We start from the raw sequence: 13,660 nt of genomic DNA, 5'->3' as shown, positions 1-13,660 counted from the left end.
CCCCAAGACACTATCCAAATTGAACCCTGCCTGGAACAGTTGCGTCCTCCGTCACAGCGGGACCCACCTCCTCTTCCTCAAAATCACCCTCTCCAAACCTTCCAGGAATTTCTGACTTCCAGCCTTGCCTCTCAATCCTTCTTAAAAAACCTTAATCCTACTCCCAACATCACCACTGCTGAAGCCCAGGCTATCTGTGATCTGAAGGCTGACCGATCCATCGTTATTCTTCCGGCGGACAAGGGTTCCACGACCGTGGTACTTGATCGTCGGGAGTATGTGGCTGAGGGACTGCGTCAGCTTTCAGACAACACCACATACAAACTTTGCCAAGGTAATCCCATTCCTGATGTCCAGGCGGAGCTGCAAGGAATCATCAGAACCTTAGGGCCCCTACAAAACCTTTCACCTGACTCCATCAACCTCCTGACCCCACTGACACCCCGCACCCCTACCTTCCACCTTCTTCCTAAAATTCACAAACCCAATCATCCCGGCCGCCCCATTGTAGCTGGTTACCAAGCCCCCACAGAACGTATCTCTGCCTACATAGATCAACACCTTCAACCCATTACATGCAGTCTCCCATCCTTCATCAAAGACACCAACCACTTTCTCGAACACCTGGAATCCTTACCCAATCTGTTACCCCCACAAACCATCCTTGTAACCATTGATGCCACTTTCTTATACACAAATATCCCACACATCCAGGGCCTCGCTGCGATGGAGCACTTCCTTTCACGCCGATCACCTGCCACCCTGCCTAAAACCTCTTTCCTCATTACCTGACCCACAACTTCTTCACTTTTGAAGGCCAGACATACCAACAATTAAAGGGAACAGCCATGGGTACCAGGATGGCCCCCTCGTACACCAACCTATTCATGAGTCGCTTAGAGGAAGCCTTCTTGGTCACCCAGGCCTGCCAACCCAAAGTTTGGTACAGATTTATTGATGACATCTTCATGATCTGGACTCACAGTGAAGAAGAACTCCAGAATTTCCTCTCCAACCTCAACTCCTTTGGTTCCATCAGATTCACCTGGTCCTAGTCCAAATCCCATGCCACTTTCCTTGACGTTGACCTCCACCTGTCCAATGGCCAGCTTCACACGTCCGTCCACATCAAACCCACCAACAAGCAACCGTACCTCCATTATGACAGCTGCCACCCATTCCACATCAAACGGTCCCTTCCCTACAGCCTAGGTCTTCGTGGCAAACAAATCTGCTCCAGTCCGGAATCCCTGAACCATTACACCAACAACCTGACAACAGCTTTCGCATCCCGCAACAACCCTCCCGGCCTGGTACAGAAGCAAATAACCAGAGCCACTTCCTCATCCTCTCAAACCCAGAACCTCCCACAGAAGAACCCCAAAAGTGCCCCACTTGTGACAGGATACTTTCCGGGACTGGATCAGACTCTGAATGTGGCTCTCCAGCAGGGATACGACTTCCTCAAATCCTGCCCTGAAATGAGATCCATCCTTCATGAAATCCTCCCCACTCCATCACAGGTGTCTTTCCGCTGTCCACCTAACCTTCGTAACTTCTTAGTTCATCCCTATGAAATCCCCAAACCACCTTCCCTACCCTCTGGCTCCTACCCTTGTAACCGCCCCCGGTGTAAAACCTGTCCCATGCACCTACTCCAGTCCTGTAACCCGGAAGGTGTACACGATCAAAGGCAGAGCCACGTGTGAAAGCACCCACGTGATTTACCAACTGACCTGCCTACACTGTGACGCATTCTATGTGGGAATGACCAGCAACAAACTGTCCATTTGCATGAATGGACACAGGCAGACAGTGTTTGTTGGTAATGAGGATCACCCTGTGGCTAAACATGCCGTGGTGCACGGCCAGCACATCTTGGCACAGTGTTACACTGTCCGGGTTATCTGGATACTTCCCACTAACACCAACCTATCCAAACTCTGGAGATGGGAACTTGCTCGTCAATATATCCTCTCTTCCCATTATCCATCAGGCCTCAATCTCCGCTAATTTCAAGTTGCCGCCACTCATACCTCACCTGTCATTCAACAACATCTTTGCCTCTGCACTTCCACCTCGACTGACATCTCTGCCCAAACTCTTTGCCTTTGAATATGTCTGCTTGTGTCCGTATATGTGTGGATGGATATGTGTGTGTGTGCGAGTGTATACCCGTCCTTTTTTCCCCCTAAGGTAAGTCTTTCCGCTCCCGGGATTGGCATGACTCCTTACCCTCTCCATTAAAACCCACATCCTTTCATCTTTCCCTCTCCTTCCCTCTTTCCTGACGAAGCAACCGTTGGTTGCGAAAGCTAGAATTTTGTGTGTATGTTTGTGTTTGTTTGTGTGTCTATCGACCTGCCAGCGCTTTCGTTTGGTAAGTCACATCATCTTTGTTTTTAGATATAAATTAGCTACTTAGTTTGATTGGAAAGCTCCAGTGATTTTCTCTTTCTTATGTTTTTAAAACTAGAAGCTTTCCTACTAATTCTGCCATGTTTATGCTAGCCTCAGTCAGTTCAAACAGGATGCAACATCAGCAAGTCTTTGGAGAAGATCGTCTCTTAGCTTCACAAGTTTTGTGATTACACAAGATATTCAACTAATAGCTGGAGGTCAAATTCCATTCCGGACACCCACCAATAAGCAAATCTAAGAATAGTATGAACCACACACATGAACTTCTCAATACCAGTCCTCAGTTAAGTGCTCAGATAATAACAGAGGCTGCATGGATGGATAAAATCACAGGACATGAAATCATTAATGAGGATTTGTATATGAGGAAAATGTGTGCTAAATCTGTCACAAAAGCATTAACTCACAGGAACAGTTTACTTGTTTCCAAGAGGTTTTGAAATGTGGTCAGAATGACAGTGATTTTTATGATACATGGTGCCCGTGAAGCTTGGAAATCATGCTATCTAATGTATTGCTGATGCCAAAGAGTGCTGCTTGTAAACATGCTAATAATATGTGCCAATATTTCCCCCTTTCTGTCTAAAAATTTAGTTGCAATACTTTCATCTACATCTACATAGATTCTCCATAAGCCACCACGTGGTGTGTGTGGTGGAGGGTAACTCATACCACTACTTGTAATTTCCTTTCCTGTTGCCTCACAAATAAACAAGGAAAAAAAGATTGTTGTTATGCCTCTGTATAAGCCCTAATTTCTCATATCGTATCTTTGTGGTCCATACCCGCAATATATGCTGGTGGCAGTAGAATTGTTTGGCAGTCAGCTTCAGATGCCAGTTCTCTAAATTTTCTCAATAGTGTTTCTCAGAAACAACTTCAACTGCCCTCCAGGGATTCCCATGTGAGTTCCCAAAGCATCTCCATAACACTTAGGTGTTGTTTGAACCTACTGGTAACATATCTAGCAGCCTGCCTCTGAATTGCTTTAATGTCTTCCTTCAATCTGACCTGGTATGCACCCCAAACACTCAAGCAGTACTCAAGAATAGGTCACACCAGTGTCATATGTGCAGTCTCCTTTACAGCTGAACCACGCTTTCCTAAAATTCTCCCAGTAAACCAAAGCTGTTCATTTACCTTTCCTAGCATAGTTCTCACATGCTCTTTCCACCTCATATCACTTTGCAACATTATGCCCAGGTATTTAAACGATTTGACTGTGTTAAGCAGGACATTAGTAATACCATATCCAAACATTACAGGTTTGATCTTCCTACTCATCTGCATTAACTTAACATTTTTCTGCATTTAGGGCTAGCTGCCATTGATCTTACCAACTGGAAATTTTGTGTAAGTTGTCTTGTACCTTCCTACAGTCGCTCACCTTTGACACCTTGCCATACACCATGGCATCATCAGCAAATAATCACAGATTGCTGCCCACCCTGTCAGCCAAATCATTTATGTATATAGAGAACAACAGCAGTCCTATCACACTTCTCTGAGGCACTCCTGAGAATATCCTTGTCTCTGATGAACACTCGCCACCAAGGGAAACATGCTGGGTTCTATTATTTAAGAAGTCTTTGAGCCTCTTATATATTTGTGGACTTATTCCATTTCCTCAAACTTTTGTTAACAGCATGCAATGGGGCACTATGTTAAATGCTTTCCAGAAATCTAGAAACATGGAATCTTCCTGTTTCCCTTCATCGTTTGTTCTCAGTTTATCTTGTGGGAAAAAGGCAAGCTGAGTTTTGCTCAAGTGATTCTTTCTAAAAACATGCTGTTTCATGCACATTAGCTTCTCAGTCTCAAGAAAGTTTATTACATTCAAAATGAGAATATGTTCAAGGATCCTGCAGCAAACAGAAGTTAGAGATATTGGTCTGTAATTGTGCGGTCCATTCTTTTACCTTTCTGACATACTGTGGTAATCTGCACTTTTTGTCAGTCACTTGGGGCTTTGCACTGGTCGAGAGATTCACAATAAATGCAAACTAGGTAAGAGACCAATGCTGTAGTGTAATCTTTGTGAAATTGAACAGGGATTCCATCCAGACCTGGTGATTTATTTCCTTTAAAATCCTTCAGTTGTTTCTCCATGCTGGGTATGCTTAAACTATGTTGTCCATGCAGGAATCTGTACGATGGCCAAATGACAGTATATTTGTATGATTCCCCTGTGTGAACAAATTCTTGAATGTGAAATTTATAACTTCAGCTTTCATTTTGCTATCTTCTACTGCCACACCGTATTGGTCAACAAGGGACTCAATGGAAGCCTTAGACTTGCATATGACCAGCTTTATTATAACAGCTTGTTAGTAATAAAACATAAGGAAATAAACAATAACATAGTAATAATAATTTTGTATGGCTTAATGGCTACATGCAAGTCTTTCAATTAGATACCACTTCGGTGACTTGGGTGACCTTAATCTACACCATTTGTCCAAATGGGAAAGGGGACCTACAGTTTAACTTGGAAACTGAAGCATGTGTCATTCTTGGCAGCTAATCACATCATTGGGAGATGAATGCTGGATTAAAGGCAGACTGAAAATTTCTACTGTCCAACTGGGACTCTATTCTGTGAAATGTTTCCAGCCAAGTGCTTTACCACTAGTCCGCCAGGCTCAGACATTAATATAAGAAATAATTATTGTATTTTGTTCTGCATTTGGAAATGCTGTTCAACAGTGATGTGAACTGTTGCAACTCAGCTTTGCTCATTCACTCTCAACTATTTCAGTAACAGTCTGTATGTAAGAGTCCACACATAATACTAGAGGAATGTCACATCGGAATATCTGAAGGCCAGAAATCTTTAAAAGGCAACACCTTCTATGCGTTGTACTTACTGGCTTTTGTTAAATAGCCACCATTATGCTGGTAGACCTCTTTAATTATGTATAAGTGTAAGATAATGACTATAACAAAGAGGCAGACCCCACTAGCATCACCTCACAAAACCAGAGATGAACATCTGAAATATATCATGTTGAATCTACTTAGGTGTACAGTAATACTAAGAAGTTATATGAAAAGAGATGATCACATGAAACTAGTATTAGGGAAGGCTGATGGAGAACTTAGATTTATTAGAAGGGTTCTGAAAAAGTCTAGTGTATCTGTAAGGAACTTTGCATAAAACATGATTGTACACCCTGTTCTAAACTATTGTTACAGTAATTTGAGTCCTTATCAAGTAAGCAATGAGAGCCAACAAACAATTCAGAGATGTGCTACTGGGACCATAGCAGATTGATTCAGTACGTGTAAAACTGTTATAGAAATCACTGTGGAACTTAAATGGAACGCTAGGGAAAAAGATGTAATTCTTGTGAAACCCTGTTAGGTACATCTGGAAAACCAAGATTCAAAGAAGACTGTGTAACCATTATGCTGCCTCCATTGCATATCTTGTACATAGGTCAGAATATTGACAATATTAGTATGCAGTACTCTTTGCCATGCACTGTACAGCTGCTTGCACAGTATATACACTTATCAGCTAAAACATTATGACTACTGCCTGCCACTAGACTGAATGCCATTTGCTGGTGTTCTGTATGTGTGATGTGGTAAGTAAAGTTTATAAGTGAAGCTGGGACAAGTAAGGAATCATACAAGGAATGATATGTGCTGATAATGAGTGGTTAAACAACATTGACAAAAGGGCAGACTGTCGTATCCTGGCACATGGGAATGAGCATCGCATAAACAGAAAAACTGTGCAGCTATTTACAAGCTACTGTTGTTGGCATCTATGGGAAGTGACTGAAGGATGGTGAAACCTGAACAAGTGATAAGATATCAGATGCCCACACCCCATCCAACAATGTGGAGGTCAGAAGCTTGCCTGCTCTGTAAAGCAGTACAGGCAGACTGGACAATAAGCAGGGACAAACATGTTCAGGCATACCATTCAGTGAACATTGTTGAATATGGGGCTCCATGGCAAATGACACTTAAATGTTCCCATGTTGACCTAATGTGATCATTGATTACAATTTCAGTGGATGCAGGATCATTGAGACTTAACTATGTATTGATGGAAATGTGTCACATGGGCGAGTGAATCACATTTCTTGTTACAAGTCAGTGGTCATATTATGACATGCCATCATCCAGATGAAAAGCTGGTTGAAACATGCACCATATCGTGGATCCTTCACTTAAAACTGATTCTTGCAAGTACGTGAGTAGGCTTTTTGCAAGATAGTTCATACCTTTGTTCAAGTATCTTCCACTTCATATTTTTTTAGCATTTCCATGATGCTCTCCTGTGAGTCAAACAGAGCTGCTATAATGCTTGCTGTAGTTCTCTGCATACATCCAACATACCCTGTTAGTCCTATTTGGTATGGATTCCACACATTTTGAGAGGTATTCTGCGATGGATTGCACCTGTGTTTCATAAGAGATCTCCTTGTAAACTGACTGGATTTTCTCAGTATCCTACCACTGAACCAAAATCTGCCACCTAATTTACTTTCAACTGACTTACATAATTATTCCACTTTATATCCCCACAAATTGTTATCTCCATATAATTGTTTGAGTTAACTGATTACAGTTGTGATCATTGTTATTGTGATCATAGGATATTATGTTTTTGTACTTTGTGAAGTCTTTTTTTTTTTTTTTTTTTTTTTTTTTTTTTTTTTTTTTTTTTTTTTTTTTTTTTAACATTCAGCGTAAATTGCAAATCCTTTTATCACTTCAAAATCTTATCATGAACTGACAAGAAATTTGTGAAGCTTTATTCAAATAACACTTCATTGTAGATAATTACATCATTCATGAAATGTCTGAAGTTTCTATTTATATTGTCTGCCAGACAGTTAACATAAAACAGTGACAGCAAGTGTCCAGCCCGTTTTCCTGTGGCACATCTAAAGTTACTTCTATATTTGTCAGTGGTAATATATGACTGTGACAGATCTCAGAACAAGTACTTAGAATCACTAAGTGATGGATGTCAGTGATACTGGATGGTAGTTTTGTGGATCAATTCTGCCATTCGTCATATAGAAAGATGTGACTTCTCCTTTCTTCCAACTAGTGGACACATTTGTAATGTATCTGGGGTATTTTATAACGGAAAGAGGGCTAGCTTAGCTACATACACTAAATAGAATATGACAAGGATTCCATTGCAACTGCAGCAGTTTCTCAATACCACTGACACTAATATCTCTATCAATCACATTTTCAGTGGAGAGAGAGAATTAAGCTGGGATAGTATTCCTGGATTTTCCTTGTGAAGGAACATTTGAAAATGGAGTGAAGTTTCTCTGCTTTTGCTTTGTTACCACCAGTTTTATTTCCTTTGTCATCTATGAGAGTCTGGACTCCAGCACTGGTGTCATTGATAGCTTTTACATGTCACAAGAATTTGTTTTGGCTTTGTCAGAAGTCTTTGAGTAAGATTCAGCTGACACTCAATAATCCTATAGACATAAAGGTGAGAGTAAGCTGTTTATCCCCTCTCAGGGGACACCGCCTTATAGTAGGCACCTTCAGTGCCGGGCGGGAGGGTTTGCGTGCTTCGGTGAAGTCGAGAGCTATGCCGGCGGTAGCATAGCTACTGGCAGGGTCTCCCAAGCCGGACTGGTCCCGACAGAGGAGCCAGACAAAGTGTGTCCCACAACATAGGGCAGGGAGGGCTCTAGAGGCGTAGTGAAGCCAGCTTCCCTAGAGGAGTAAACCTCATACAAATCCTGGTCCTCCAGTTTGGGGGTTGGGCATGGGGCTAATAACCCCATACTGTAAAAAAAAAAGAATATTACGGAAATTCAACAGAAGCCTCGGAAACTGGATGGAAAACATGTATCACGACCCCGGCAAAGGAAACGGATAAAGGATGTAACAGTAGCATCATGGAATGTGAGGACAATGCTTCAGCCTGGAAAGATGAAAGAAATAGCTAATGAAATTTTAAAATTCAAATATGATATTGTAGGGCTACAGGAAATAAGATGGCAGGGGAATGGGCAGATAGATAAACCTGAGTACTCGTTGGTATATAGTGGACCAGGAGAAAGAACAGGCCAACTTGGAACAGGGTTTATAATAACTAGGGAAGTTAGGAAAAGCCTTCTAGAATTTGAACCCATAAATGAAAGGATGTGCAGACTCAGACCAAAAGGTAAATTTAGGAATATATCAATAGTTAATGCACATGCACCAACAGAGGAAAAAGAGGATATAATTAAAGAACATTTCTACGAAGACTTGGAAAAAGTATACGGTGCAGTACCTAAATATGACCTGATGCTAGTAATAGGAGATTTTAATGCAAAAATAGGGAGGAATGAACATCTGTATGGAGTTTCTGGAAAATATTCACTACATGAAGAAAACAATGAGAATGGAGACTTATTATGCCAATTCGCAGCAAGGAATAATATGATTATTAAAAGTACCTGCTTTCCACATAAAAGGATCCATCTGGGAACTTGGAAGTCTGCAGCCAATGGAGTAGTCAATCAGATTGATCATATTTTAGTGATTGCACGCCACTCCACGTCAGTCACGGATGTACGGAGCTGCAGAGGACCAAACTGTGATTCAGACCACTTTCTGATAAAATCAGTCTTGAGAGAGAAACTGTCACTAACAAATGGCAACAGAATGGGAAAGATGGTGAAATGGAATACAGACAAACTGAACATCCCCGATGAAGTAAAAAAATACCAAGCAACACTAAGCAGAAAGTTGAGCAATGAAGAGACCACAGAAGGAGTAGATGGAAGGTGGAACAGGTTTGAAAAAGCCATTAAGGATGCTGCAGAGGAAATAATAGGCATAAGAAGGAACAGAAGAACCCAGGAGTGGTTTGATGAAGATTGCAGGTCAGCAATAGAGGAAAAGAACAGGGCAAGAACAAAAATGCTACAGAGAGAAACCAGAAATAATGTGGAACAATATAGAGAATTAAGGAGAAGAGCTAACAGACTGTGCAAGAGAAAGAAAAGAGAGTGGAATAAGAAGAAATTTCAAGAACTAGAAGAACTAAAGGAACAGAGTGAAATAAGAAAGTTCTATCATGCCATAGGCAAAATGAAGAATAGATTCCAACCAAAAACAATGGCCTGTTCCAGTAAAGATGGGAAAATGATAAGGGAGGAAGAACAGATAGTGGGAAGATGGGCAGAATATTTCAAAGATACACTAAGCACCAGCCTAGAAGATGAAGAGACAGCTGCACAGGAGGGAAGAGTGGAGCTGGAAGTAGACAATGAAACCAATGAGGCAAGAAAACCAACACTACAAGAGGTCTCCCAGGCTGTGCACAAGTCAAAAAACAATCGAGCCCCTGGGGAAGACAGCATAATTGCTGAATTAATAAAAACTGGTGGTGAGGCTGTAATAAAGGAACTGCACACATTAATATCAGATATATGGGAAACAGAAACTATGCCAGATAATTGGAAAATTGGAATAATAGTCCCCATTTATAAGAAAGGGGACAGAACAGCATGTGAAAACTATAGAGGTGTAACACTCCTAAGTACAGCTTATAAGATCTTCACAAGTATATTAAACGAAAGGATACGGAAGTGTGCAGAAGGCATACTAGGGGAATATCAGTGTGGCTTTCGACCGGGCAGAGGAACAACTGATCAAATATTTGTGATAAGGCAAATGATGGAAAAGTTCTATGAATATGATATAGATCTGCATTTCTTATTCATCGATTTCAAACAAGCCTTTGACAGCATAATTCGGCAAGAACTATACAGAGTACTGAAAGAAGTTGGTATATGTGCTAAATTAATAAGACTAATCAGAATGACAATGACAGAGACAAGAGCAAAAGTAAAGGTCCTTAGCAGAACAAGTGAGAGCTTTGACTTTAATAAAGGTGTGAAGCAAGGGGATAGCCTCTCCACTGTCCTATTCAACATTGCCCTGCATAGTGCAGTAAATAAAATCAACAAAAGAGGCACCATATTTATGAAAACTAGCCAGATATGTGCATACGCTGATGACATTGCTATAGTAGGAAGAAATACCAATACACTCCTAGAAACATACCGGGCAATGGAAACAGAAGCCTTAAAAATTGGCCTCATAGTAAATGTAAACAAAACAAAATATATGGTAATGTCACAATCTGAGGCCAGAAGAACCCCTAAAAACCTAAACATCAATGGGAAATGCTTCAATGGAGTGTCCTCTTTTAACTATTTGGGAGCCCTAATAACAAATGATAACAGTATTGGAAAGGCTATAAGGGAAAGAATACAAGCAGGAAACAGAGCTTACTTTGCAAATATGCAGCTTTTCAAAAGTAGCCTTGTTACAAGAAAAACTAAATTGCTAATATATAATTCCCTAGTCCGCCCAGTTATCACATACGGCTCAGAGGTATGGACATTGACAGAACACGATAAAAATGCTCTAAGAAGCGTTGAGCGGAAAATACTACGCAAAATCTATGGGCCAATAAGGGAGGAAGAAGGCTGGAGAATACGCTACAATGCTGAATTACAGGAGTTAATACAAGGCAGGGACATAGTAAAATTTGTTAAATCACAGCGAATACGATGGCTAGGACACTTGGAGAGAATGGCAGAGGATAGAATGCCAAAGAAAATGATGAAAGGTATGATCCATTCAGTTAGGCGAAAAGGGAGACCTAGAAGAAGATGGATCGATGAGGTAATAATGGATATCAGCAATATGGGAGTCCGGGGGTGGAAAAGAGCAGCAAATAACCGAGAAGTGTGGAGGAAGATTGTTGAAGAAGCCAAGGCTCACCAAGGGCTGTAGAGCTACTGAAGAAGAAGAAGAGAAGAAGCTGTTTATCTGTTTTGGCCAAATGTTGACAATGAAATATGCATTAAGGTCCAGATTTTAAGTGAGATATACAGTGTGTTATGAAAACATAATCATGATTTGGTTTTTGGGTTTAAAAACAACTTGAAGAATTTTACAAGGAGTGAGTGCCACTGAAAAATTTATGTTTTGTTAAGCACTTTTCTTCAGTACCTGGAGACCCTCCATATGTGAATGGAACAGGAAGAAACCCTAAAAATTAGTACAATGGGATGTACCCTCTGCCATGCACCTCACAGTGGTTTGCAGATTATAGATGTAGATGTAGATGTAGAATATGTCACATACATGTCAGTTTCTACTGTGTGGGATCTCACTCCTCATATAATCTGTTAGGATTAATCATTTTGTTTGTATGTATTTTTTAATTTTTGGGTCTAACTATTCATTAAGTAACTGCAGTAAAATTAATTTAATGCCAACAGGTATCCTGCTGAAACTCATCGATGATACAACACATCTCCTCTGCAGAGAGCATGTATCTATGAGGGTATTTATGCACATACTGAAGGTTTACAACCATTTCAGTGTTAAAATGGGAAAACACTGTACATATTGAGTACAGAAAATTTGCTTATACAAATACATTCACTGTTTCCTAACAAGAATATGATCACCAGTGGTTCAAAGACTCTACTTGTGGGTTAGGAATTATAAAACCTTAGTAGTGATGGGTTTTTTTGGTGGTGAGATAACTTCCATCATAGTGAAAATATTGTTCATGCTCCAAAGAAATATTCTGCAATATATGTAATATCTACATATATTGGAAGTTACTGTTACCATTTTGTACATAAATAATGTTATTTATTTATTTTTATGTGTAAAATATTAAAACTAAAATAAATAAAAAGTGTTTTTTAAGTTATTGTTCAATTTTATTCATCAGACAGATGCATACCACCACATTAGCTGCCAGTGAGACTATAAAGTGTCAGGCAAGAACTTCTTACAACGTTTCTGCCTCTTTAAATAATTCTACATGTCTAGTGTTGCTTAACTGCACAGTGAGAATTCGTTTACATTTTACAATTTACAGTTGTATTGAGCAATTAATTGATAGAAATTGGTATTTAAATATCTAAGGATGATGTCTGATACTGATTGATCTCAATGGCCTACATGATATCAATGAGTCAATAAATAAGTATGGTAATATTTAACAGAATCATTTTCATATTTCTGGACAGATTGACATTGATCTGCAATGAAGAGCAGCAGAACTACTAGAACCTCAACTGAATAGAGATAATGTTCCATAATTACTAATAATCTTAAAGAACTTTCTTCTATCTATTATCAGTTGCATGCGAGGAAAAATACATAGTGCATGTAAGCAGTAACAAAGATATGTATGTAACTTTGTACAGCAGTGAAATCTAAACTGTATTGAGACTTCATGTCAATTAAAAACTGTCTTTTACCAGGACTGGCAGTGAACTTTTCAGATGAAATGCCTTTACCGAATAAACAATGTGATTACTCTTCAATTCCATGATACAAGCTAAAAAAAGGCAAAGGGCTTGGCACACAGTTTTTTTTCTGTCAGGAATTTTCATTTTGCAGAGTGAAAATTTCTACTTAGGTACAAACGCAGTTTAAATTCACTGATCATGTGGGTCATTGTCCCTAGCTTAATTAATAGACTGAGGTGCTGGACTTTTTTCAGCTTGAATATATTGTTATAGATTAAAGATATTGATAATTAATATTTATGTGGATGAATAGTCACAACTTATCAATGGAAAAATGAGAAATGTATTTTTGTAACCTGTTTACTCTGAGAGCTATAGGTACCCTATTTATTTATTTATATTTCAAATAAAATGCTTTTTTAAAACTTGGTTAGTAGTTTTCAGTAACACAAATTCAGTGATGTTCATACAACACTTTACAGAACACATGCCTCTCTCAATAGTAAAACGTTTTGTGGTAATAAGAAACGGTTGATTATTTCCTATGCCCATTCCAAGGACTTCAAGGAAGCAAAGATCAGGTTTATGGGAAGAGGGAGGGATGATATCATGTTACCTATGATCTGTAAAAACAAACCAAGGCCAAGCAACTGACTACAGAACAGTTGGTGCATAGATGTCATTCAGCTCACCCAGTGTTCGTCAATACTGCCACCATTATTACCACAACCATCATCCGTTTCATATTCCCTGCTGCGTAAGGATGTTTCATTAATTTTTCCATGCATTATGGCCTTCAGCTATACACTTCCATGTTTCTCCTACATACTTTCTGATGCCACACATTTATCTCTCTTTCAATCATCATCTATAGCTTTCTTTCTCTTTTGGAATTCATAAAGAATTTCCTTCTCTGCCTGCCATTTATACACCTGTCTATATGTCCTACACACATTCACTTCATTTTC

The 13,660-nt window shown here is 39.8% G+C and overlaps 1 protein-coding gene across 1 annotated transcript in view; it reads left to right on the top strand.

The window, feature by feature from the left end:
* LOC124777269 (nose resistant to fluoxetine protein 6-like) overlaps window positions 1-12,145 on the top strand; it is a 189,703-nt gene extending 177,558 nt beyond the window's left edge. Inside the window, exon 14 of the mRNA XM_047252601.1 lies at window positions 11,703-12,145. The gene's annotated coding sequence lies outside the window, so the exon portion shown is untranslated. The remainder of the gene's footprint in view (window positions 1-11,702) is intronic.
* The last annotated feature ends 1,515 nt before the right edge of the window (window positions 12,146-13,660 follow it).

This window comes from Schistocerca piceifrons, chromosome 2, assembly GCF_021461385.2.
Source record: "Schistocerca piceifrons isolate TAMUIC-IGC-003096 chromosome 2, iqSchPice1.1, whole genome shotgun sequence".
Classification (NCBI taxonomy): Eukaryota; Metazoa; Arthropoda; class Insecta; order Orthoptera; family Acrididae; genus Schistocerca; species Schistocerca piceifrons.
The sequence above is the reverse complement of the archived record's forward strand: the minus strand, read 5'-3'. Positions and strand labels throughout refer to the sequence as shown.